The sequence below is a fragment of the Saccopteryx bilineata genome, chromosome 8, assembly GCF_036850765.1.
Source record: "Saccopteryx bilineata isolate mSacBil1 chromosome 8, mSacBil1_pri_phased_curated, whole genome shotgun sequence".
NCBI lineage: Eukaryota > Metazoa > Chordata > Mammalia > Chiroptera > Emballonuridae > Saccopteryx > Saccopteryx bilineata.
In genome coordinates, this window is record NC_089497.1 from 87,242,329 (window position 1) to 87,266,345 (window position 24,017).

Below are 24,017 nucleotides of genomic sequence, written 5' to 3' on the forward strand. Positions count from 1 at the left end.
TATTTATGGAGTAGCTATAATTCTAAGGTGAAGGGAACGCAGCAGCCCCCTGCCTATATGCCGCTCCCATTTTGTAGGAAATAAATGTATATGGTCTCATATGTTTAGATATTGACTTGTAGTATGAAGAAGATCAAGCAGGATAACATGCTAGCCAGCATCCAGGGGTTTTCTTTTAGAAGAGTGGTCAAAGAAGTCCTCTCTGAGAAGATGGCATTTGAACAGAGAGCTAAATGAGGAGAATGATTATGAAATGTTTGAAGTGTGGCTCATTGAAACTTGGATTATAATAAGCATATTCAACTTGTCTCATTCTCTAACTTAGGGCAGAAACAGAAAAAGTGTATGAGCATTGTATTTTATTTCAGTTATTCAGTGCATTTATAGATACTACATGTACATTGAACTAGGTGATGCTACAGCCGAGGAGCCAGCATGGCTGTTTGTGTGTCTTCTTATAAAGATGAGAGTTCTGTGTTTGGTCTGTAAACACTACATTATTGGCAGCATCAGAAGAACATATTAAGTGTCTGGATCCACAATTCAGTCTAGTTATTCAATATTTATTGTCTATATATTCAACATCCTGAACTAAGCAATGTGTTGGGCACTGAGTATACAAAGACAAATAAAATGTATCCTGCCCTTGAGGAACTGTGTGTGAGTCTCTTAAGAGAGACAGACGTGTGAACAGAGGGTTTCAGCACAGTGGGGTGAGTGTAAGAGCAAGGGTAACAGCTCTATTCATGTTGAATCGTTATGATCTGGATGGCCCATGTGACCAAGAGCATACCTTCATTTTACATCTATTCTTGCAAACAATTCTTTGACCTATATCCCTCTAAGCTCAGAAAAATTTTGGGGTTAAAAGTTTGCATAAATTTTTAAATAAATTTTAAGATATATTTCTAAATATATCTTCTGTGCCTTCAAATGTGCCTAATTATGAAGGATATTTGAATGTTGAATGGGTACTAAATTTCAGGCCGTGCTTGAGGTATATGCCCCAGAACCTTGGGTTAGCAGATGGGCAAATTACTCTTCTCATGGTCACCAGTTTCAGTGTATTTTATCCCTTGTGCAGTTAAAGCAACCTCACTTTTGTCATTACAGTTCAAAGAGAAGGGTTTTTTTTAGGATCTCAAAGAGTTTTCTCCAACTCTCGACACTTGTAGCTCTGTCTGGGAGCAATGATCTGGTCAAAATGCCAAATCTGAAGTCTGCTGGGTTTCAAAAGCAGCGTTTTGCTTTTAAGCATAGTTTTTATCCAGAAGATAGTGCTATCCAAAGACTGACATGTTATTTGTAAAACAGAAATAAGAATAAAGAGCACTGCCCTTTCTTCCAGTTCTTTTTGCCAACCATCTTGCTGTGCTATGCACATGTGTCTAAGCCAATGTTCCAGCCCCTAGGCTTGGCACAGAAATCAGTGCATTCAACATCATTACTGCCGGGCACAGTTTAAAACCCTGAATGAACTCCCCATTTGCCTAAATGCATAAGATACTAGTGATTTAAGCATCTTGTTGAAATGTTGCAATATTAAAATTACAGCATAGGTGTGGTTTGATCCAGGAATTAGCAACGTATCTTCATTTCTTTGACCTAAAAATACTGGGTAGATGGACCTGAAGAGGATGGGAAATGTCAAGGTAAAAAAATATTACGCAAGGGCCTCATGATCTGTGTATCAGATCTCTCTTCCTGCCATTGAGTGATAGTAATCACAGTCACCAAGGTTTTATTCTCAAGGAAAGAAAATACTCTGATACCTAATACAATGAGCTGCACCTTAGGAAACCTTCCAAGTCAATCTGTGACACTGGTCAAGACTTGTAGGCTGCTTCCAGGGTGTATGGAATGTGACCACTTGCTTCATTCTACTGTTCTTGGTGTGATTTGCTCGATCACATCATAACATCTCATTATGTAGCCTTGAGAATTACTAATAACTTTCCTAAAAGGAGAATGCTCTCTGCAGTGATTTGAGCCTTATCTACCTTGAAGATAGGCTCTTTTTTTTTTTCACTAGGCGTGATAATCTCAAAAATTCAGTATATGTTGGAATATATATGCCACAGGCATATATTTTTTAAATTTTTATTAATTTTATTGTGTTTACATGGATTCAGGTGTCCCACTGAATATAACACCCTCACCCCCACCCCTGTGTCCCTATTTATACCCCTTTTGTCCCCCTCTCCCTAATTTCCTCCCTCTTCTGCTCTGGGATTTGCTGTCCTGTTATCTGTATCTATGTGTTATGTATATATAATTTAACTAATCTCTTCACCTTCTCTGATCCCATCCCCTAATCCCCCTTTCCTCTGACAGCTGTCCTTCTGGTCCCTGTGACCCTGCTTCTGCCTCTATTCTGTTCTTCAGTTCACTTTGTTCATTAGATTCCACATATAAGTGAGATCATATGATATTTTTCTTTCTCTGCCTGGATTATTTCACTTAGCATAATAACCTCCAGGTCAATCCATGCCATCGCAAAAGGTAAGATTCCTTCTTTTTCATAACCATGTAGTATTCCATTATGTATATGTACCACAGTTTTTTAATCCACTCGTCCACTGATGGACACTTGGGCTGTTTCCAGATCTTGGCTACTGTAAACAATGCTGCAATAAACATGGGGGTGCATTTCTCCTTTTGAATAAGTGATTTGGTGTTCTTGGGGTATATTCCTAAAAGTGGAATAGCTGAGTCAAAAGGCAGTTCCATTTTTAATTTTTTGAGGAAACTCCATACTGTTCTCCACAGTGGCTGGACAAGTCTGCATTTTCACCAGCAATGCAGGAGGGTTCCCTTTTCTCCACACCCTTGGCTGCACTTATTGTGTGTTGTTTTGTTAATGAGCACCATTCTGACAGGTGTGAGGTGATATCTCATTGTGGTTTTAATTTGCATTTCTCTGATGATTAGTGACGTTGAACATTTTTTCATATGCCTATTGGCCATCTGTATGTCCTCTTTGGAGAAGTGTCTATTCATTTCTTTTGCCCATTTTTTAATTAGATTGTTTACCATCCTGATGTTGAGTTTTAGAAGTTTTTAAATAAATTTTGGTTATTAACCCCTTATCAGATGTATTGGTGAATATATTCTCCCATTGGGTGGGTTGCCTTTTTATTTTGTTTATGGTGTCTTTTGCTGTGCAAAAGCTTTTTAGTTTGGTATAATCCCATTTGTTCATCCTGTCCTTTATTTCCCTTACCTGTGGAGATAAATCAGCAAAAATATTGCTATAAGAGATATTGGAGAGTTTACTGCCTATGTTTTCTTCCAAGATGTTATTTTCACAACTTACATTTAAGTCTTTTATCCATTTTGAGTTTATTTTTGTGAGTGGTGTAAGCTGGTGGTCAAGTTTTTTTTTTTTTTTCATGTACCTGTCCAGTTTTCCCAACACCATTTATTAAAGAGACTGTCTTTACTCCATTGTATGCTCTTACCTCATTTGTCAAATATCAATTGACAGGTGTGGGTTTATTTCTGGGTTCTCTGTTCTGTCCAATTGATCTGTATGCCTGTTCTTATGCCAGTACCAGGCTGTTTTGAGTACAATGGTCTTGTAGTATAACTTAATATCAGGAAGTGTGATACCTCCCACTTTATTCTTCTTTATCAAGATTGCTGAGGCTATTGGTGTTTCTTTTTGGTTCCATATAAATTTTTGAAATATTTGTTCTATATCTTTGAAGTATGCCATTGGTATTTTAATAAGAATTGCATTGAATTTATAGGTTGCTATGGGTACTATAGACATTTTAATAGTGTTTATTCTTCCTATCCATGAACATGGTGTATGCTTCCACTTGTTTATATTGTCCTTGCTTTTTTTTTCAATGTTTTATAATTTTCTGAGTACAAGTCCTTAATCACCTTGGTTAAATTTACTCCTAGGTACTTCATTTTTTTTTGTTGTTGCAATAGTGAAGGGTATTGTTTCCTTAATTTCTCTTTCAGACAGTTTATTATTGGTGTATAAAAATGCCACTGATTTCTAAATATTAATTTTATATCCTGCCATCTTGCTGAATTCATTTACAAGGTCCAGTAGTTTTTTGACTGAGACTTTAGTGTTTTCTTTTTTTTTAAAATAATTTTATTTTTTTAATGGGGCAACATCAATAAATCAGGATACATATATTCAAAGATAACAAGTCCAGGTTATCTTGTCATTCAATTATGTTTCATACCCATCACCCAAAGTCAGCTTGTCCTCTGTCACCTTCTATCTAGTTTTCTTTGTGCCCCTCCCCCTCCCCCTTTCCCTCTCCCTTTCCCCCCCGTAACCACCACACTCTTATCAATATCTCTTAGTTTCACTTTTATATCCCACCTACGTATGGAATGATGCAGTTCCTGTTTTTTTCTGATTTACTTATTTCACTTTGTATAATGTTATCAAGATCCCATCATTTTGCTGTAAATGATCTGATGTCATCATTTCTTATGGCTGAGTAGTATTCCATAGTGTATATGTGCCACATCTTCTTTATCCAGTCATCTATTGACGGGCTTTTTGGTTGTTTCCATGTCCTGGCCACTGTGAACAATGCTGCAATGAACATGGGGCTGCATGTGTCTTTACGTGTCAATGTTTCTGAGTTTTGGGGGTATATACCCAGTAGAGGGATTGCTGGGTCATAAGGTAGTTCTATTTGCAGTTTTTTGAGGAACCACCATACTTCCTTCTATAATGGTTGTACTACTTTACATTCCTGCCAACAGTGAAGGAGGGTTCCTTTTTCTCCACAGCCTCTCCAACATTTGCTATTACCTGTCTTGTTAATAATAGCTAATCTAACAGGGGTGAGGTGGTATCTCATCGCAGTTTTGATTTGCACTTCTCTAATAACTAAAGAAGATGAGCATCTTTTCATATATCTGTTGGCCATTTGTATTTCTTCCTGGGAGAAGTGTCTGTTCATGTCCTCTTCCCATATTTTTATTGGATTGTTTGTTTGTTTGTTGTTGAGTTTTATGAGTTCTTTGTATATTTTGGATATTAGGCCCTTATCTGAGCTGTTGTTTGAAAATATCATTTCCCATTTAGTTGGCTGTCTGTTTATTTTGTTATCAGTTTCTCTTGCTGAGCAAAAACTTCTTAATCTGATGTAGTCCCATTCATTAATTTTTGCCTTCACTTCTCTTGCCTTTGGAGTCAAATTCATAAAATGTTCTTTAAAACCCAGGTCCATGAGTTTAGTACCTATGTCTTCTTCTATGTACTTAATTGTTTCAGGTCTTATGTTTAGATCTTTGATCCATTTTGAGTTAATTTTCATACAGGGGGACAAACTGTAATCCAGTTTTATTCTTTTGCATATGGCTTTCCTGTTTTCCCAGCACCATTTATTGAAGAAGCTTTCTTTTCTCCATTGTGTGTTGTTGGCCCCTTTATCAAAAATTATTTGACCATATATATGTGGTTTTATTTCTGGGCTTTCTATTCTGTTCCATTGGTCTGAGTGTCTATTTTTCTGCCAATACCATGCTGTTTTGATTGTCGTGCCCTATAATAGAGTTTAAAGTCAGGTATTGTAATGCCCCCAGCTTCATTCTTTTTCTTTAGGATTGCTTTGGCTATTCGGAGTTTTTTATAGTTCCATATAAATCTGATGATTTTTTGCTCTATTTTTTTAAAAAATGTCATTGGAATTTTGATGGGAATTGCATTAAATTTGTATATTGCTTTGGATAATATAGCCATCTTGATTATATTTATTCTTCCTAACCAAGAACAAGGTATATTCTTCCATCTCATTATATCTTTTTTGATTTCCCTTAACAATGGTTTATAGTTTTCATTATATAAGTCCTTTACATTCTATGTTATGTTTATTCCTAGGTATTTTATTTTTTTGTTGCAATCGTTAAGGGGATTATTCTTTTGAGTTTGTTCTCAAGTGTTTCATTGTGGGCATATAGAAAGGCTATTGACTTCTGTATGTTAATTTTGTATCCTGCGACCTTACTGTATTGGCTTATTGTTTCTAGTAGTCTTTTTGTGGATTCTTTGGGGTTTTCGATGTATAGGATCATATCATCTGCAAAAAGTGATACCTTTACTTCTTCTTTTTCGATATGGATGCCTTTTACTTCTTTGTCTTGTCTGATTGCTCTGTCTAGAACCTCTAGTACCACATTAAATAAGAGTGGAGAGAGTGGACAACCCTGTCTTGTTCCTGATTTAAGGGGGAAAGCCTTCAGTTTAGTGCCATTTAATATGATGTTAGCTGATGGTTTATCATATATGGCCTTTATCATGTTGAGATATTTTCCTTCTATACCCATTTTGTTGAGAGTCTTAAACATAAAATTGTGTTGTATTTTATCGAAAGCCTTTTCTGCATCTATTGATGAGATCATGTGGTTTTTGTTCTTTGTTTTGTTGATAAGGTGTATTACGTTAACCGTTTTACATATGTTGAACCATCCTTGAGATTCTGGGATGAATCCCACTTGATCATGATGTATTATTTTTTTAATATGTTGTTGTATTCGATTTGTCAGTATTTTGTTTAGTATTTTAGCATCTGTATTCATTAGAGATATTGGTCTGTAGTTTTCTTTTTTTGTGCCATCCTTGCCTGGTTTTGGTATGAGAGTTATGTTGGCCTCATAAAATGTGTTTGGAAGTATTGCTTCTTCTTCAATTTTTTGGAAGACTTTGAGTAGAATAGAAACCAAGTCTTCTTTGAAGGTTTGATAAAATTCGCTGGTATAGCCGTCAGGGCCTGGACTTTTATTTTGGGGGAGGTTTTTAATGTTTTTTTCTATTTCTTCTCTACTAATAGGTGTGTTTAGGCTTTCTGCTTCTTCTTGACTCAGTCTAGGAAGGTTGTATTGTTCTAGGAATTTATCCATTTCTTCTAGGTTGTTGAATTTAGTGGTATAAAGTTTTTCATAGTATTCTACAATAATTCTTTGTATATCTACGGTGTCTGTGGTGATTTCTCTTCTTTCATTTTGGATTTTGTTTATATGAGTTCTTTGTCTTTTTTCCTTGGTAAGTCTTGCCAAGGGTTTGTCAATTTTGTTGATCTTTTCAAAGAACCAGCTCCTTGTTCTATTAATTTTTTCTATAGTTTTTCTGTTTTCTATTTCATTTATTTCTGCTCTGATTTTTATTATCTCCTTTCTTTGGCTGGTTTTGGGTTGTCTTTGTTCTTCTTTTTCTAGTTCCTTAAGGTGTGAAGTTAAGTGGTTCACTTGGGCTCTCTCTTGTTTATTCATATATGCCTGAAGCGATATGAACTTCCCTCTTATCACTGCTTTTGCTGCATCCCATAGATTCTGATATGTCGTATTGTCATTTTCATTTGTCTGTATATATATTTTGATCTCTGCACTTATTTCTTCTTTGATCCATTCATTTTTTAAAAGTATGTTGTTTAGTTTCCAAATTTTTGTGGGAATTTTTTCTCTTTTTTGCAGTTGAATTCTAGTTTCAAGGCTTTATGATCAGAAAATATGCTTGGTACAACTTCGATTTTTCTGAATTTGCTGATGTTGTTTTTGTGGCCCAACGTATGGTCAATTCTTGAGAATGATCCATGTACACTGGAGAAAAAAGTATACTCAGTCACTTTGGGATGAAATGTCCTGTAGATGTCTATTATATCCAGGTGCTCTAGTGTTTTGTTTAAGGCCACTATAACTTTGTTGATTCTCTGTTTGGATGACCGATTTAGAGCCATCAGCGGTGTATTGAGGTTCTCCAAGTATGGTTGTATTTTTGTCAGTTTTTGTTTTAAGGTCAACTTTAGTGTTTTCTATATACAGTATCATGTCATCTGCACATAACTATAGTTTTACTTCTTCTTTTCCAATTTTGATGCCTTTTATTTTTCTTCTTGTCAGATTGTTGTAGCTTGGACTTCCAGAACTATGTTGAATAAGAATGATGGAAGGAGGCACCCCTGCCTTGTTTCTGATCTTAAGGAGATTGCTTTAAATTTTACCCATTGAGTATGATATTGTCTGTGGGTTTGTCATAGATGACCTTTATTATGTTGAGGTATGTTCCCTGTGTTTCCACTTTGCTGAGGGTTTTGATTATAAATGGGTGCTGGATTTTTATCGAATGCTTTTCCTGCATCTATTGATATTATCATGTGATTTTTATCCTTCCTTTTATTTATGTGATGAATCACATTTATTGATTTGCAAAAATTGTACCAGCCTTGCCTCCCTGAAATAAATCTCACTTGATCATGATATATAATTTTTTTCATGCATTGCTGGATCTGGTTTGCTAATATTTTGTTGAGGATTTTAGCATCTAAATTCATCAGGGATATTGGCCTATAGTTTTCTTTCTTTGTAGTGTCTTTACCTGGTTTTAGAATGAGGATTATGCTCACCTCATAAAAGGAGCTTGGAAGTATTTCTTCCTCTTAAATTTTTTGAAATAGCTTGAGAAGAATAGGTGTTAGTTCTTCTTTGAATATTTGATAAAACTCATCTTTGAAGCCATCTGGTCCAGGACTTTTGTTTGTTGGGAGTTTTTTGACAACTGTTTCAATTTCATTTGTTGTAATTGGTCTGTTTAGCTTTTCTGATTCTTCCAGATTGAGTTTTGGAAGATTGTATGTCTCTAGGTATTTATCCATTTCATCTAAGTTCAATTTTTTGGCATACAGATCTTCATAATATTTTCTTGCAATCTTTTGTGTTTCTGTGGTGTCAGTTGTTACTTCTCCACTTTCATTTCTAATTTTATTTATTTGAGTCCTCTTTTTTTCTTGATGAGTCTGGTTAAAGGTTCATCATCTTGTTTACCTTTTCAACGAACCAGCTCTTGGTTTCATTGATCTTCTTTATTGTTTCTTTTTAGCCTCTATGTCATTTATTTCTTCTCTGATCTTTATTATTTTCTTCCTTCTACTTTCTCTGGACTTTATTTTTTGGTCTTTTTCTAGTTCTTTTAGATCAGGATTAAATTGTTTATTTGAGCTTTTTCTTGCTTCTTAAAGTATGCCTGTAATGCTATGAACTTTCCTCTCAGGACTGTTTTTGCTGTGTCCCATAAAATTTGAGTTGTTGTATGTTCATTTTTATTTGTTTCAAAGAAGTTTTTGATTTCTTCCTTGATCTCATTGTTAACCCATTTGTTATTTAATAGTATGCTATTTAGCTTCCAAGTGTTTTAATGTTTTTTAATTTTTTTACTGTAATCGATCAGAGAAGATGCTTGATATGACTTCAATCTTTTTAAATTTGTTGAGACTCGTTTTCTATTTTAACATATGGTCTATTCTAGAGAATGTTCCATGAGCACTTGAAAAGAATGTATATTCTGTTGCTTTGGGGCGAAAGGTTCTGAAGATATTAGTTAAATCCAGTTGATCTAGTGTGTCATTTATGGCTGTTGTTTCTTTGTTAATTTTCTATCTGGAGGATCTGTCCATTGATGTTAGTGGAGTATTAAAATCCCCTACTATTATAGTATTGCTATTGATCTTGCCCTTTATATCCATAAAAATCTGCTTTATATATTTAGGTGCTCCTATATTAGACACATAAATATTTACAATGGTTATATCCTCTTATTGGATATCATTATGTAGTGACCTTCTTTATCCTTTAGTATAGCCTTTGTTTTAAAGTCTGTTTTGTCAGATATGAGTATTGCTACTCCAGCTTTTTTTTCATTTCTATTTGTGTGAAATATTTTTTCCAACCCTTCACTTTTAGTCTATGTGTATCTTTTGTTCTGAGTTGGGTCTCTTGTAGACAGCCTATGTACAGGTCCTGTTTTCTTATCCATCTAGCTACCCTTTGTCTTTTGATTGGAGCATTTAATCCATTTACATTTAAGGTTACTATTGATATGTATTTATTTATTGCCATTTTATTCTTTAAATCTACAATCTTCTTTTTCTAGATATTTTTTTCCTTTGCGCTTTTTACAGCAGGCCCCTTAACATTTGTTGCAGTACTGGTTTGGTTGTAATGAATTCTTTGAGGTTTTTTTTTTTTTTTTAATGTCTGGAAAGCCTTTTATTTCTTCTTCAATTTTAAACAATAGCCTTCCTGGATAAAGAAGTCTTGGTTGTAGGTTCTTGTTCTGCATCACTTTGAATACTTCTTGCCAATTCCTTCCGGTCTCAAATGTTTCTGTTGAGAAGTTGGATATCATCCTTATGGGGGCTCCTCTGTAGATATTTAATGCTTTTCTCTTGCAGCTTTTAGTATTCTTTCTTTGTCTCTTAACTTTGGCACTTTAATTATGATGTGTCTTGATGTAGGCCTCCTTGGGTTCCTCTTTAATTGAACTCTCTGTGCTTCTTGAACTTGTGTGATTTTTTTCCTTCATCAATTTAGGAAAGTTTTCAGCTATGATATTTTCAAACAAGTTCCCTATCTCTTTTTCATTCTCTTCTTCCTCAGGAACCCGTGTGATGTGAATGTTGTTTCTCTTCATGTTGTCACAGAGATCTCTTAGAGTTTCCTCAATCTTTTCTGCCTCTTTTTGTTTTGCTGCTCTGCTTTTGTACCTAGGTTTATCTTGTCTTCTAAATTGCTGATTCAATCCTCTGCTTCATCCAGCCTGTTGTTGATTTCTTCTAGTGCAGGGTTCATTTCTGATATTGTATTTGTCATTTCTGATGGGTTCTTTTTTATGATGTCAATTTCCTTTTTGATGCTTGCTTTCTCTTTAGGTGTTCATTACATCCACCATTGTTACTCTCAGATCCTTGAGCATCCTAAAAATCATTATTTTAAACTCAGTATCTGGTAGTTTGGTTACTTCCATTTAATTTAGTTCTTTTTCTGGGGATTTCTCTTGTTGTTTCATATGGGTCTCATTTCTTTGCCCATTTTGACTGTGTATTAGGTAGCGCTGTCTGACTTTGAACTTTTTGTGGTGTGTTTATGAGAAAGATGGGCTTGGTGGTATTGACCTCCCGGCCACCTGTTTTTCTTGTTCTAGGAATGCTTCTTGAGGGTACTATTTTCCCTCCTGTTGTCTGTGACCATTGAATGCAGTTAGTCCTTTCGTGGGTATGGTTATACATTTAGACTGGCTGGCTTTAAGGGTCAACCTTGATCATGTGTATTACACACTGTGCAATGTCTGTCTTGTTAGGAGTATTTGTTCTCTACAGTGTCTGGTACCTTCTAAGACTCCTCGTATGAGTGTGCTGCTTGTGTAGCTAGCTCAGTCTAGGGTTGGTGCTGTCTGCCATCCACTACCAGTTGTGTTGGTTCTAGATCTTCTTGGGTTGGTACCAGCTGTTGTTTGTAACCTGCTGTGGGCTAGTTGTCTGCAGTTACTGCTCTTTTCACTGTTTGTGTCTTAGTTTTCTGTGCCTGAGTAGTATGGGAGGGGCCAACCTGTATATAAGAATCATTTTCCTCTTACATAAAGATGACATCAGCTCTGTAAAAGCCCCAGGCTCTGTAAGATTTGCTGCTACTTTCAGCTGCTCCACCTCCTCTTGCAGCTGCCTGGTCTTCTCACAGAGTCTTCTGTAGAAAGACTGTAGTGTGGGTTTAGACTGACCTCGCCCAACCAACACCTCTGCACATTGCAATCTTGTTGGTTGGGGCAGCTGAGATTGGGAATACAGTGTTAGTGGGATCCCCTAGTTCAGGGGTCTCTTGGTCAGGAGCTCAGTATGGAGAATGTGGCTGCTACTCCAGAGCCTAATCCATCAGCCACTGCTGGGTACTCAAATCTTATTTCTCCCAACAAGGCAAACAGCAGGTTCAGACTGAGTGTGGTCCACAGTCCCCTCTGCAGAAATTCTTTCAGCTGTTGAGACCCTGATCTCAGGGGTGAAGACTGAGAGAGACTTCTCTTGGGGCTGACTGTGCCTTCCCATAAAGTGGCTAAGTTCCTTGACCAGATCCAACAATAGGCTCACAGGGACTCACACTTCACTTTAAATATCCATGCTCCAAGCCTTTCTCCCTTCTCCCAGTTGAATCTAGCCTAGCAGGGAAGGATATCCAGCACCCAGGTCAGCTAACTTTGAAGCTCCACCCTATCCACTGCACGTGAGCTCTCTGTGCTCATCACAGAAAGCACTATTTGCCTCAGCTGGGCCAGGTGTGAGGAGCCCTTTTTAAAAATACCATTCTAGCAAGGGTTGTTAGGTCTTTAACTGATGCTCTCCACAGCTGGCCCCTGGATGTACCAGCCCTAGGTTTCCCTGGCAGGAATCCAGCACAGACCAGTGGGAGACACTTCCTGTTACCTTCTTGGAGCTACAAGCAATCCAGAGTGTGTGGCTGCCTCTGGTCAGCCCAGGTGCACATGGAAATACTAAGCTGTACACCTAGGCTGGCTTTACCTACACTGGGTCTAGGGAAGGTCCACTTAAAAGTCCCGCCTCCTGTAGCTTCTGTCCGCTGGCTGCTTGTTGGGCTGAGCCACTGAAAAAACCTTTGCTAGAGTCTAGTGCCTGCTGCAATTCAGGGATTAGGAAGGGTGGTGGGTGTGGCTTTGCCCCTTAGCCCCAGGTGTCAGTCTGTCTAGACATTTTCATAGGCCTCAGTAGGGAGTGGCCACAGGACTCTGGTGGGTGTGGCCTCTGAGACCTAGAGGTTTGGTCTGCCTGCACTCTGGACAGTTTCCACTGAGTCTCCCATGAGGTAGAATTATCAGTCTTAGACTCAGTAGTGTCGCAGAATACCAGAAAACTGAGTCACTGTTGCGCCCCTGCCTCCTGGCTTCTCAGCATGACCTAGCTGTCAAGACTAGAGCAGTGGAGGCCCTGGCCGGTTGGCTCAATGGTAGAGCATCGGCCTGGTGTGCAGGAGTCCCGGGTTCGATTCCCGGCCAGGACACACAGGAGAAGCGCCCATCTCCTTCTCCACCCCTCCTCCTCTCCTTTCTCTCTGTCTCTCTCTTCCCCTCCCGCAGCCAAGGCTCCATTGGAGCAAAGTTGGCCCGAATGCTGAGGATGGCTCCATGGCCTCTGGCTCAGGTGCTAGAATGGCCCTGGTTGCAACAGAGCAATGCCCCAGATGGACAGAGCATCACCCCCTGGTGGGCGTGCTGGGTGGATCCTGGTCAGGCACATGTGGGAGTCTGTCTGACTGCCTCCCCGTTTCCAACTTCAGAAAAATACAAAAAAAGAAAAAAAAAGAAAAAGAAAAAAAAAGACTGGAGCAGTGGGGACTCCCAAGGGTGGAGCAATTGCTTCTTCCTAAGCTGGTGCCACTCAGAGGGGACTGCTCCACCCAAGAAAGATGGTGATTGAAGTACTGGAGAATAACTCAGCACAGGGGTTCCAGTGGCCATACCCCACAGTGTCTCTCCCTGGGCCTCCAACTTTACACTCTCTTCATGCAACTCTAGTCCTCTCAGCTCTCCCTCCACTGGAGCCCCAGGTAAGTGGCTGTGAACATGAATTTCTGTGTGGGCCCTTTAAGACAGAGCCTGCATCTCCAAGGGCTCAGACTGTTTCTTGCAGATAGAAACCTGGCTCTTTTCACCAACAAATGCTTTCTGGGAGTCTCTTCTAGGCTCTGGGGCTATAGGTTCTGAAGCTGAGGTCCCACTCCTTTCACAGCGACCCTCCCTGTGCTGAGAGTTTCTCTGTACTCTCAGCTACCGCTCACTCCTGGGAGTGAGGCACCCATTTCTGTGTCTCTGGCCTTCCTGCCAGTCTTGGTGTGGCTTCTTCGGTGATCCTTGGTTATAGATTCATCTTTGTTTAATCCAAAGTTGTTTTTTCAAGATGATCGTTCTTAAGTTGTAATCGAATTTGGTCCTGGGAGGTGGCAGTTGGAACATCCGTCTACTCCATTGCCATCTTTGAATGACAGAGACCATGAGCATATTTTCTGATGGATGATGTTCTCTAGAGAAATTTTGAGTCCTAGTTTTGCTACTTATCAACATATTGTTCTTGGGCAGGGTATTAACCCTCAAATATAAGATGGAAACAATAATTGCCTTCTTCCAGAGTAGTAATGTTAAAATATGACATATGTGTAAACTTAAATAAGCTGTGAACAGCTGTGTGAATGTAATATGCTATTAAAAGTTCTAGCAATTGCCCTGGCTGGGTAGGTCAGTTGAGGTCAGTAGGTTGGAATACCCTCCTCCTATACCAAGGTTGCAGGTTCCATCCTTGGTCAGGGCACATACAAGAATCAACAAATGAATGCATAAGTAAGTGGAACAACAAATCAATGTTTCTCTCTCTTTCCCTTTCTCTCTCTCAAATCAATATATAAAAATTAAAAAGCATTCTAGAAATTACAAAATATTAAAAATGCTAAGAAGTGGCTGAGAATATAAACCCTGGAGCTACATTATTTAGGCTGAAGTTTAAGCTCTATTACTACCCAGCTGTGTGGCCATGTATAAGCTACTTAGGCTTTCTACGCCTCAATTTCTTCATTTGTAAAATGGAGACAACTTATATAACAACAATAAGTAACAGCACTAATCAAGATTACTTCAGGCATTATTTTGTTGTTGTTGTTGTGGAAAGGTTGAATAGTTTATTATTTACATGCATAAAAAGTGTAAGACTAAAAGTTGGAAAGATAATTCCAACTCAGTCAGGGATGATGAGCTCATCTACCTCACAGTTTTCCGTCTAGCAGGTAGTGCTGAATAATGATGGGGATCTTTCGGACCTTGAGCTCTTCCATGGCAATGAGCGAGAGATCTGTTTCTTGCTCCAGCTCCACCTTCATTGGGGCACATATTGCAATCCAGAAGACTCGGGTGCCCAGCATGTAGGCTTGCTCATGCTTGGTCATATATGGTGTGATGATTCATTTATGGTTGGCTTACGGTCACTCTCCAGAGGAGAGGATCTCAACATTCTTCTGGTCCTTCAGCTAGTCCTTCATCTCCCTTCACATCATCAAATTTGTCGCCATCAAAATTATCCTCATTGTCTGACAGGACGCCTGCACCACAGTGACCTGGTTTTGAGTTCTAGACTCATGTAGAGACCTGTGAACAGGGTGTTCATGCATTACTGAAGTCAGGCCTCACACCTCTGTGAGGTGGGGGATACTATTATCTTTTATTAGAGATGAGGACACTGGTGACCTATTAGTTATTTGTCCTAGGTCTCTTAGTTTCCAGGGCAGAGCTGGGGTCCAGCCTGGATCTGCTTTACATGAACACCCAATAACTTAATCTGAGCCCTCCTCTGCCTTATTTTTTTTCATCTGGAAATAAAAGGGGAACATCTGAGTATTCTAGAACTCATAAAAGGTAAATAATTTTCAGTAGAGACATCTTCATTTAAAGAAATTATTTCATACACTTCTTAGTAAAGAAGGATTTTGCTGCAGTTTTTATGGATAATCTTCCCTTTATGGCAAGGGCTGGTCATTTTTGTTTTTCATTTTCTTCCCAGAGTTATCTGCAGTGTGGTTTTTCTATCACTTGATGTTTTTAGTTTTGTTTCAGGAACTCTACAAATCTTTATTGAATGATTGACTTAGGAGAGAGTTTATTTATTCATTGCCTGAAATCACAAGCTAATCATACCTTACAACTTACCAGTGGATGGTGCTGGATTCAAATTCCAATTTTCTAAACAATGTGTTATGATTGTAAACTTGCCTGAGGTAACCAGCATTTTTTTTAATTAAAAAAAATTTTACTTATTGAGTTTAGAGAGAGAGGAAAGAAGATAGAGAGAAACATCAGTTCGTTGTTTCATTTACTTATGCAGTCATTGGTTATATCTTCCTGTGCCCTGGTCAGGAATGGAGCCACAAACTTGTCTTGGGATGATGCTCGAAGCAACTGAGCTACTTAGTCAGGACATTCAACATATTCTTTTTCTTTTTTTTTGTATTATTCTGAAGTGAGAAGCAGGGAGGCAGAGAGACAGACTCCTGCATGTGCCCCACCAGGGTCCACCCAGCATTCCCACTAGGGGGTGATGCTCTGTCCATCTGGGGCATTGCTCTGTTGCAACTGGAGCCATTCTAGCTCCTGAGGCAGAGCCATCCTCAGTGCCTGGGCCAACTTAGTTCCAATGGAGCCTTGGCTGTGGGAAGAGAAGAGAGAGATAGAGGGAAAGGAGGGGGGGGGAAAGGTGGAAAAGCAGATGGTTGCTTCTCCTGTGTGCCCTGGCTGGGAATTGAACCTGGGACTTCCACACGCTGGGCTGACTCTCCACCACTGAGTCAACTGGCCAGGGCCTCAACATATTCTTAAGGCAAGGACAGCCAGCCACACTTTGTGAATCTTTCTTCTGTGCATAATGTCCGAAAGCAAGTCCTGTTTGTCCATTCTCAACTTTTTTTTTCTTTCTTTTTTTTTGTGTGTGTGACAGAGACAGAGAGAGAGATAGAGAGAGGGACATATAGGGACAGATGGACAGGAAAGGAGAGAGATGAGAAGCATCAATACTTCATTGCGGCTCCTTAGTCTCCTTAGTTGTTCATTGATTGCTTTCTCATATATGCCTTGACTGGGGGGCTTAGCAGAGTGAGTGACCCCTTGCTCAAGCCAGTGATTTTTAGGCTCAAGCCAGCAACCATGGGGTCATGTCTATGATCCCACGCTCAAGCCAGCCACCCTACTGGTGAGCCTGTGCTCAAGCCAGATGAACCCGTGCTCAAGCTGGCAACCTTGGGGTTTCGAACCTGGGTCCTTTGCATTCTAGTCTGATGCTCTATCCACTGTGCCACCAGATGGTCTGGCTCAACTTTGTTTTTTTATCCAAATCACTGGGGCTTTGCAACAAAGTATTTGGCTAGTTGTATAATTGAATAACTTGTGGGATTTAAATAAAGAGGTGGGGCTAATGAGTTAACAGATTTAGCCCTTTTTTGTTTGTTTGTTTTTTGGGGAAAGGAAAGTGGGCAAGTTAAGAATAGATACAGTGACTCAACTATGGATACATAAAAACACTTGGAGAGTTTAAATATATCAATTAATGCTGGGGATCCAGCCCAAACCAATTAAATTAGAATCTCTGTGGATGGAGCTCAGGCAGTGGGGAGCAATAAATCCTGGATATAAGAAATCGGGAAGAGGGAGGTCATTTGAATTAAAGAATTAAGAAGACAGCAGAGGTAGCAAGGTAACTCCATATACTACTTTTGGGGGTGATTTCAGGTTCATATGCATTTTAATGTGTGGCTTCTTTTTAGTCTTTACATCACATGATTGGAAGTTGGAAATATTCTCTTAGCATTTACCTCCATGAACTTGTGTTCTGCCAATGATCTCTGGCCTTTGTAACAGTAACAGGTGAGAGATTTTCAGTGTGAAAAGTTGTTTTTGGGGAGAATTCATCACAGAGAATGAATGATCTTTTGAGAGTTTAGGAGCTCTGTCAATCTTTAGACATTTTGTCCTGGTGGCCATTTTCAAAAAGATAATAATGTTTTTTTTAGATTAAAAATCCACATCAAAACTGAAACAATAGCAGAATCAGCAGCTATTTTGTGAGAGAGCATTTCAGTATTGCTAGTTGCTTTTGCCGTTTAGTTTTAGAATCCCAGACACAAGTACTCCTGTCAACTTTCCCATGCAAAGGGAGCGCTGGGAATGCTAGAGAAGCCATGTAGGAAAAACAGAAAATGAATTGTAAAAAATAATATGTCTTTACCCACAAATGTGAAAAAGCAGAAGAGTAGGTTTTCAAGTTGGGCTTGGGCTTATTTTAGGAAGTTTGGACGTGGAATGCCAAAGGCCCTTAAGCTTGGCTGGTTCTAATGCTATCAGTCACCAACTTCCATATACACAGAGATTCATTAAGTAAACGCGTTCCATGTTGAATGTTTAGTTGCACCTGACCGCACTTGCTCAATGTGCCCAGTGGCTCTAGGGGTTTTGTTGAGCTCTGTGGGCTGGACAGGAAAACACACCATGTTGAAGAATTCACATGTTTGTGTGCATTTATGGTGAAGGAGGGTGGCTTTACTGAAAGATAGAAATTAAAACAGTAAAAAGGCCTGCGTTTGTATTTGTAAAATTTGAGCTTGTGTATATCTTTGGACACTTGAGGGGCCTTCCTTCAGTTTTAGCTTAAGATGTATGTTTCAAAATTATGAGCTGTGTTGAACAAATCCTCTGTTGGATTCTGCAGCTTATTTATATCTTGATTAATCTAATTGCCCCTTATTGTTTTCTTTCAAAATGATCATTTGCATTTTATAATATTTAGAATTTTTCTTCAAACCAAATGTAAAGGGATAAGGTAGTTGAATCATTTAGAAGGGAGACTAAATAAAGCCATGTTTTCATGAGAGATTTTGAATGTTTACTTTGATTACAATGCTAGTGCAAGATGAATATAAAATATAAAATGTCAGGAACCAAGAGTATAATTTTCTAGCCTTTGGAGTGGGGCTATAGAATCACACACATATTTGAGATAATTTGTGTATTTTAAGAGCATTTTTAAACTGCAGTGCAAGAGGAGGTTTGCAGCCAGCTATATGGTTACCTAGAGAAAATAGAATGATTCTATTCTGTAGCTGAGGCTTCAAATAAGGAAGCTGAGAGTAACTTTTTCAAGGCCGCCCATACAAGGGGGCCAGAACTGGGAAGAGATTTCTTAGCTATCAGACTGCATGTAGCTGTTGCTATCACAGGAAGTTTTGTGACTTATTTATGGGCATGGAACATCTCTTGTAGAATGCCATCATTTTCACTATGCAGAAATGATTCATTTCATTCTTACTGTGGCAAATGTTTTTCCTATAGAGGTCTTCACATGCTGTTGAGATAAAACAAGAAGTGTGTTCTTTGAAAGATAGGTACAACACTCAGAACTCACTGGAGATGAAGGCCCAAAGCCAGGCCAGAATTGTCAGGTTGCTCTCAGTTAAAAAAAAATTAATAATACATTTTATTAACCCAATCCAAATATTATTAGTGTAACATGTCATTAGTATAAAATATAAAATCAATATTTTGAATTCTTTTAAAAAATAGTTTGTTTTTGAAAACTATTGTCATTAAATAAGGTGACTAACCCATCTGGTTTTTTCTGGAATTGCCAAGGTTTTAGCTCTGAAAGTCTCTAATCCTGGAAAACCCTCAGTCTTAGGGAAACTGAGGAGGTTTTTACCTGACCTTAGAACATATCTTTTTATTTTTTATTTTTCAATCACAGTTGACATTCAGTATTATTTTTTATTAGTTTCAGGTGTACATCACAGTGGTTAGACATTTACATAGTTTACAAAGAGAGCCCCCCAATAAGTCCAGTACCCACCTTCGTGATGCCCTCAGTTAATGTTTATGAAGCTTCCATTTGGTGAATGATTTTGTACAAAGGATTCTCTTGGTAATTTTATATGACCTATTTTTCCCTTATACAGCTTCTGTTTTCAGAGTAAGCAGAAGGAAATGGTAGTAATAACAAAATTGGTTTTTGCTCATTTACACTTTTCGGCCATTTGGGTTATGGGAGTAGTGAGGTGAGAGACAGGATGGCAGGGGCAAGGGTGTGGAAGGAAAACAGAGGCATGGAGCAGCGAGGGCGGAATAACTAACTGCACGTGCTCCAGAGAGCTTGTTTAGAACACACAGTGCTAGCAGTTCAATGTCTCAACATTCACATTTGGGATTCACACATCTCTATTGGTCGTTCTGTGAAAAGAAAGTTTAGCAAAATCAGATTGATGATGGATGTGATGTAATTAGACTCTGGATTTATACATATGCAGTGTTACTGAATAAGAAGTTAAGTCCTTAGATTTTTCTGAGAAAAGTGGCAGTTTGGTTCACTTCAGAGTTGGCTGCAGGACATTCTGTTCTGGTATATAAGTGGATAAAATAATTTGATAATTTAAAAATCAGAAGAAAGGCAAAATTTGACTGCTCAATTACAGTAGCCATTTGTAGATATTTCTTGCTCTTCTTTGTAGCTCTGCCTCTCTCTTCCAGCTCTGCATTCGCAGATACTTCTATCTTGAACCATGCTTTCTATAATAGCTTTGAAAGATGCTGTTAGTTACGGTCCCTTGATAGTTTCACACTGCCCTAAACCCTTTGCCTGGTAGCTTCGTTAGCACAGCAAGGACAGACTATTCAGGCTTTATAATGATATTAAAATCAATCAGTTGAGAGAGACTTACTAATTTTTTTTAAACCTTTGTTTTGAATAAAATTCTCTTCAGGGTACATACCTGAGTCTGTTGATAGAGAGGTTCACTCTCCGAGGTGATTTGGCAGCTTGGACTGAGCGGGAGCCCCCTCAATAACCATGGTGACTCTTCCAGCAGTCAGTCTTTTTGTCTTTTGTCTTTTCTCAACTGCTCTTTACTTCTGGCCAAGATTCTTTCCTTTTCACCCCCCCCCCCGCCTTTTTCTTTTGGTTATTGGCTCAACAGCATACCTTAGAGTCGATGAATTTGCAGTTTTCTTAGCATTTCATCAGTTATCTGACTGTTTTAAAATCTCATTTGCAAATACTTTCCTTCTCCCTCGTCTTCTCTTCACACTGGAAATGGATAAAGCAGAAGCTCTATTTCTCATGCCTACTTTCTCGCTCACCATCTGCTGCATCCCTGCATTCTCTTTAAGCCATTTGGTTAGATTCTTGCTGAAATGAAATATACGATTTATAAATGGGAAGGCCCTTACTCGTCGTGATTGATAACTACTTTTAGAAACACTGTCATTTGCAATTCATTAAATGCCTTATTTGCCATTTATATTTACTGAAAATTGATACTCCATGTATTAGTTCTTTCTCAGTGACAGATCACTGATAAATGTATAATTAAAAGAGAACTTAATTCCAATTTATCTTCATTTCTCCTTGAAATAATTTTACAGCTGTCATGAGGACCTTCTTCACCCTTCCAATGCGTCTCTCTTTGCCTCTTCCCACCATTGTTCTCTCTTGTTTATGAATTTCTTTCCTCGGGGCAATGTTGCATGGTCAGGAGATCCATATTCAAATTCTGCTTCTGCCACTTGCTGTGCAACTGGATAAATTGTTAACTGATGACAACCTCAGTTTCCCTCCTATTAAATGGGAATGTGAGTTCTTATTTTGCAGAATTAGCACGAGGTTCAAATGTGATAATATTTTGGAAAGTGCTGTGTTAGCTGAAAAATGGTATATACATTAGAATTGAATTGGTTAACATGGTCATGTAGTTCCTCTGAATAAAATGCTTGTGATACTGCCCCGTAATTGCAGGTTATAGATATATCACATGGAAGAATTTGCAGGGGAAATGAAAGACTGGCAACAAATAAGTAGTGGAACCTTTGGCAAGCAGCGCCAAACCTCCCTACTGCACAGGAGCACAGAGGGTGCAGCCTTCTCAGGGAAGAGTTGGCTAGATGGGGTTAAAGTCGCTCAGAAGTGCTAACTCACCCAGATCTGTGCCTTATGCAAATAGAGATCTCTCAGTACACTGATTAATTTTCTTTCAGTAGACCATGCCCTGAGATAACTCCAAATGCTTTCCTGCTTGTCACTACTGTGACTCTAGCCCATCCCCTTAGACCTCAGCCTCTGACCTCCTGACTCCTTAATCTTTCTCTGACCTGGAGTTTTCACCAAATGTGGGGTTTTCACCAAATGAGGCTTTCTTGACCACTGAACAGATTTCCTTTCATTTTGTGCCTTTCTTCCATTTTCTGCAACTCCCATCTCTGGGTGGCCTTTGGTGTCACAGGTGGTAAGGCTCCTATGCTCAGTGAAGTGCTTTCAACCTGTGGAGGCCTGGCACATCATATTAAGGCTGCAGGTGATTGGTCAAAAGCTTCATGGTCTCTGTAGAAGAATACAGTGACTTTTGTTTAGCAGGAGGTGTCTGAACTCTTCTGAGGGTTTGCACTGATTGGATGAGAGAGAATGATGTAAGTTTGGAATCACCTCTTCATGGTTTTGGTGAAGTCACATCCTGTCTCTTTTCTATCAAACCTGACTCATGGGAGGTATAGGTTTTGGGGTTTGTAGTGGCTCAGCTACCTTGGACATAGACTTTATCTCTTAGGACAGACTTACCTTATAGGGGTGTGATCATATTTGTACTGTGCCTGGTACTTTGAAATCCTCAGTAAACTTCTCCTCTATAGAGAACTATGTTGTCTGCAAAGCTGCTACTGTTACCCCTCCCGTTATAGATAAAAGGCCCCAATCGTTACCATATTTCCTCATGTAGAAGATGCACCCTTTTCCGAAAAATTTGGGGTCTAAAAACTGGGTGCATCTTATACAGTGGTTGTAAATTTTTTTACTTGCATTTTTTTTTTTTTGTGCTTGTTGTCTTTGCACTCATTGTTTTGCACTTGTTACTGGTATATTACAGCAGTTTATGTTTTGCCACATTCTGCCCAGAAATGGCTCAGAAAATATTTTTGTACAGTGCTGAATTCAAGTTAAAAGTGATCCAGTTTACAAAAGTGAATGGAAATCGTGCTGCTGAACATAAGTTTGGTTGTCCTCCAACGGAGAAATCAATCCGAGACTGGCTACGGGAAGAAGGAACCTTACTGAAAACACCATGGCAGAAGAAGGTACGAGAGGCAAGTCAGCGAAATGGCCTGATTTAGAGAGGGAATTGAGGATATGGATTGAATAGCAAAGGACAATTGGAATTCCTGTGTCCACAAAGATGGTCAGCATGAAGCAAGAAGAATTGCTGATGAAAAGGAAGCTACTGATTTCAAAAGAGACACAATTGGTGCTTCAAGTTCATGAAACAGAATGGATTAAGCATGCGTACATGCACCAGACTTGCCCAAAAGATACCCGAAAGCCATGAGCAGAAGGTTCTTGAATTTCATCGTTTTGTCATTCAATGTTGGAAGACTCATCAGTTTGAATTGGGACAGATTGCAAATATGGATGAAGTCCCCCTTCACTTTGATGTCCCAGGTAACAGAACTGTTGATAAGAAGGGGGTGAAACTGTAACTGTGAAGACAAGTGGACATGAAAAAAGCCATTATACAGTTGTTCTAGCTTGTTGTGCTGATGAGACCAGGCTGCCTCCTACACTGATTTTCAAACAGAAAACAATGCCAGAAGAAGACATTCCTCATTCATGACAAGGGTTGGATGGATCAGGATGGGATGAAGATCTGGTTTGAGAAAGTTTGGAGAAGGAGACCAGGTAGGCTCTTACGCAAACCGGCCCTATTGGTGCTTGTTCAGTTCAGGGCACACAGAACAAAAAACACAAAGAAGATTGCTGCAGAGCAAAAAACAACACTTGTCATCATACCTGGAGGTGATATCCCAGCACCAATCACTTGATGTCAGCATTAACAAACCCTTCAAAGCTGCCATGAAAGATGAATGGAACCAATGAATGAAGTCTTCTGGGGATAATCTGACACCAGCAAGAATAGTGAAGAAACCAACTTTAGGAGAAGTTTGTACCTGGGTGAAAAGATCCTGGGATAAGGTCAAAATTGAGATTGTTGTCAAGTCATTTAAGAAGTGTGGCATTTCAAATGTCATAGATGGAACTGAGGATGAGGCAATTTATGTAGACAGTGATTCGTCGTCAGACACAGATGAAGACAAGCTAATGGATGGGAGTTTTGACAGTGATGAGGAGTTGTATGAATTTTATGATGAATAAAACTTGAGTTCAATAACATTATGTAATACCTATTTCTTTTCAAATTTCGGGCCCCAAAAGTAAGGTGTGTCTTATACATGGGAGCATCTTATAGATGGGGACATAACGGTAAATCAAATATTAGAACAGAAAGATGAACATACTCTTGTGAATAGGATTCTCCTCAAAGTCAATTAAAGCATCAATATTCTTTCTGGTTCTGCCTTTTACTGACCAGCACTTTGGTAGTAATAAACATTTCAGAATAGTAAAAGATAATGTTTTGGAGAAGACTTTTCAATAATTATTTATTGATATCTTAGTTTTTTTTTTTTCAAACTTGAATGAACTTATCCTTGGGTTCTGATCTTTGGGCTAGTGAATGGCCAAGCTGGGTGGGTTCTGACTATTCTTATTTATTTATTTATTTATTTTTATTTATTTTAATTTATTGTGTTTACATAGATTCTAGTGTTCCCCGGAATGCATCCCCCTTTCCCACGTGTTTTCCTC

General features: G+C 38.7%; 1 protein-coding gene and 1 pseudogene across 7 annotated transcripts in view; one reads left to right on the plus strand and one right to left on the minus strand.

Moving 5' to 3' along the window:
* Positions 1–24,017, plus strand: part of MECOM (MDS1 and EVI1 complex locus) — a 701,730-nt gene that overhangs the window by 22,622 nt on the left and 655,091 nt on the right. The window lies entirely within an intron of this gene.
* Positions 14,541–22,146, minus strand: LOC136312185 (DNA-directed RNA polymerases I, II, and III subunit RPABC2 pseudogene; annotated as a pseudogene).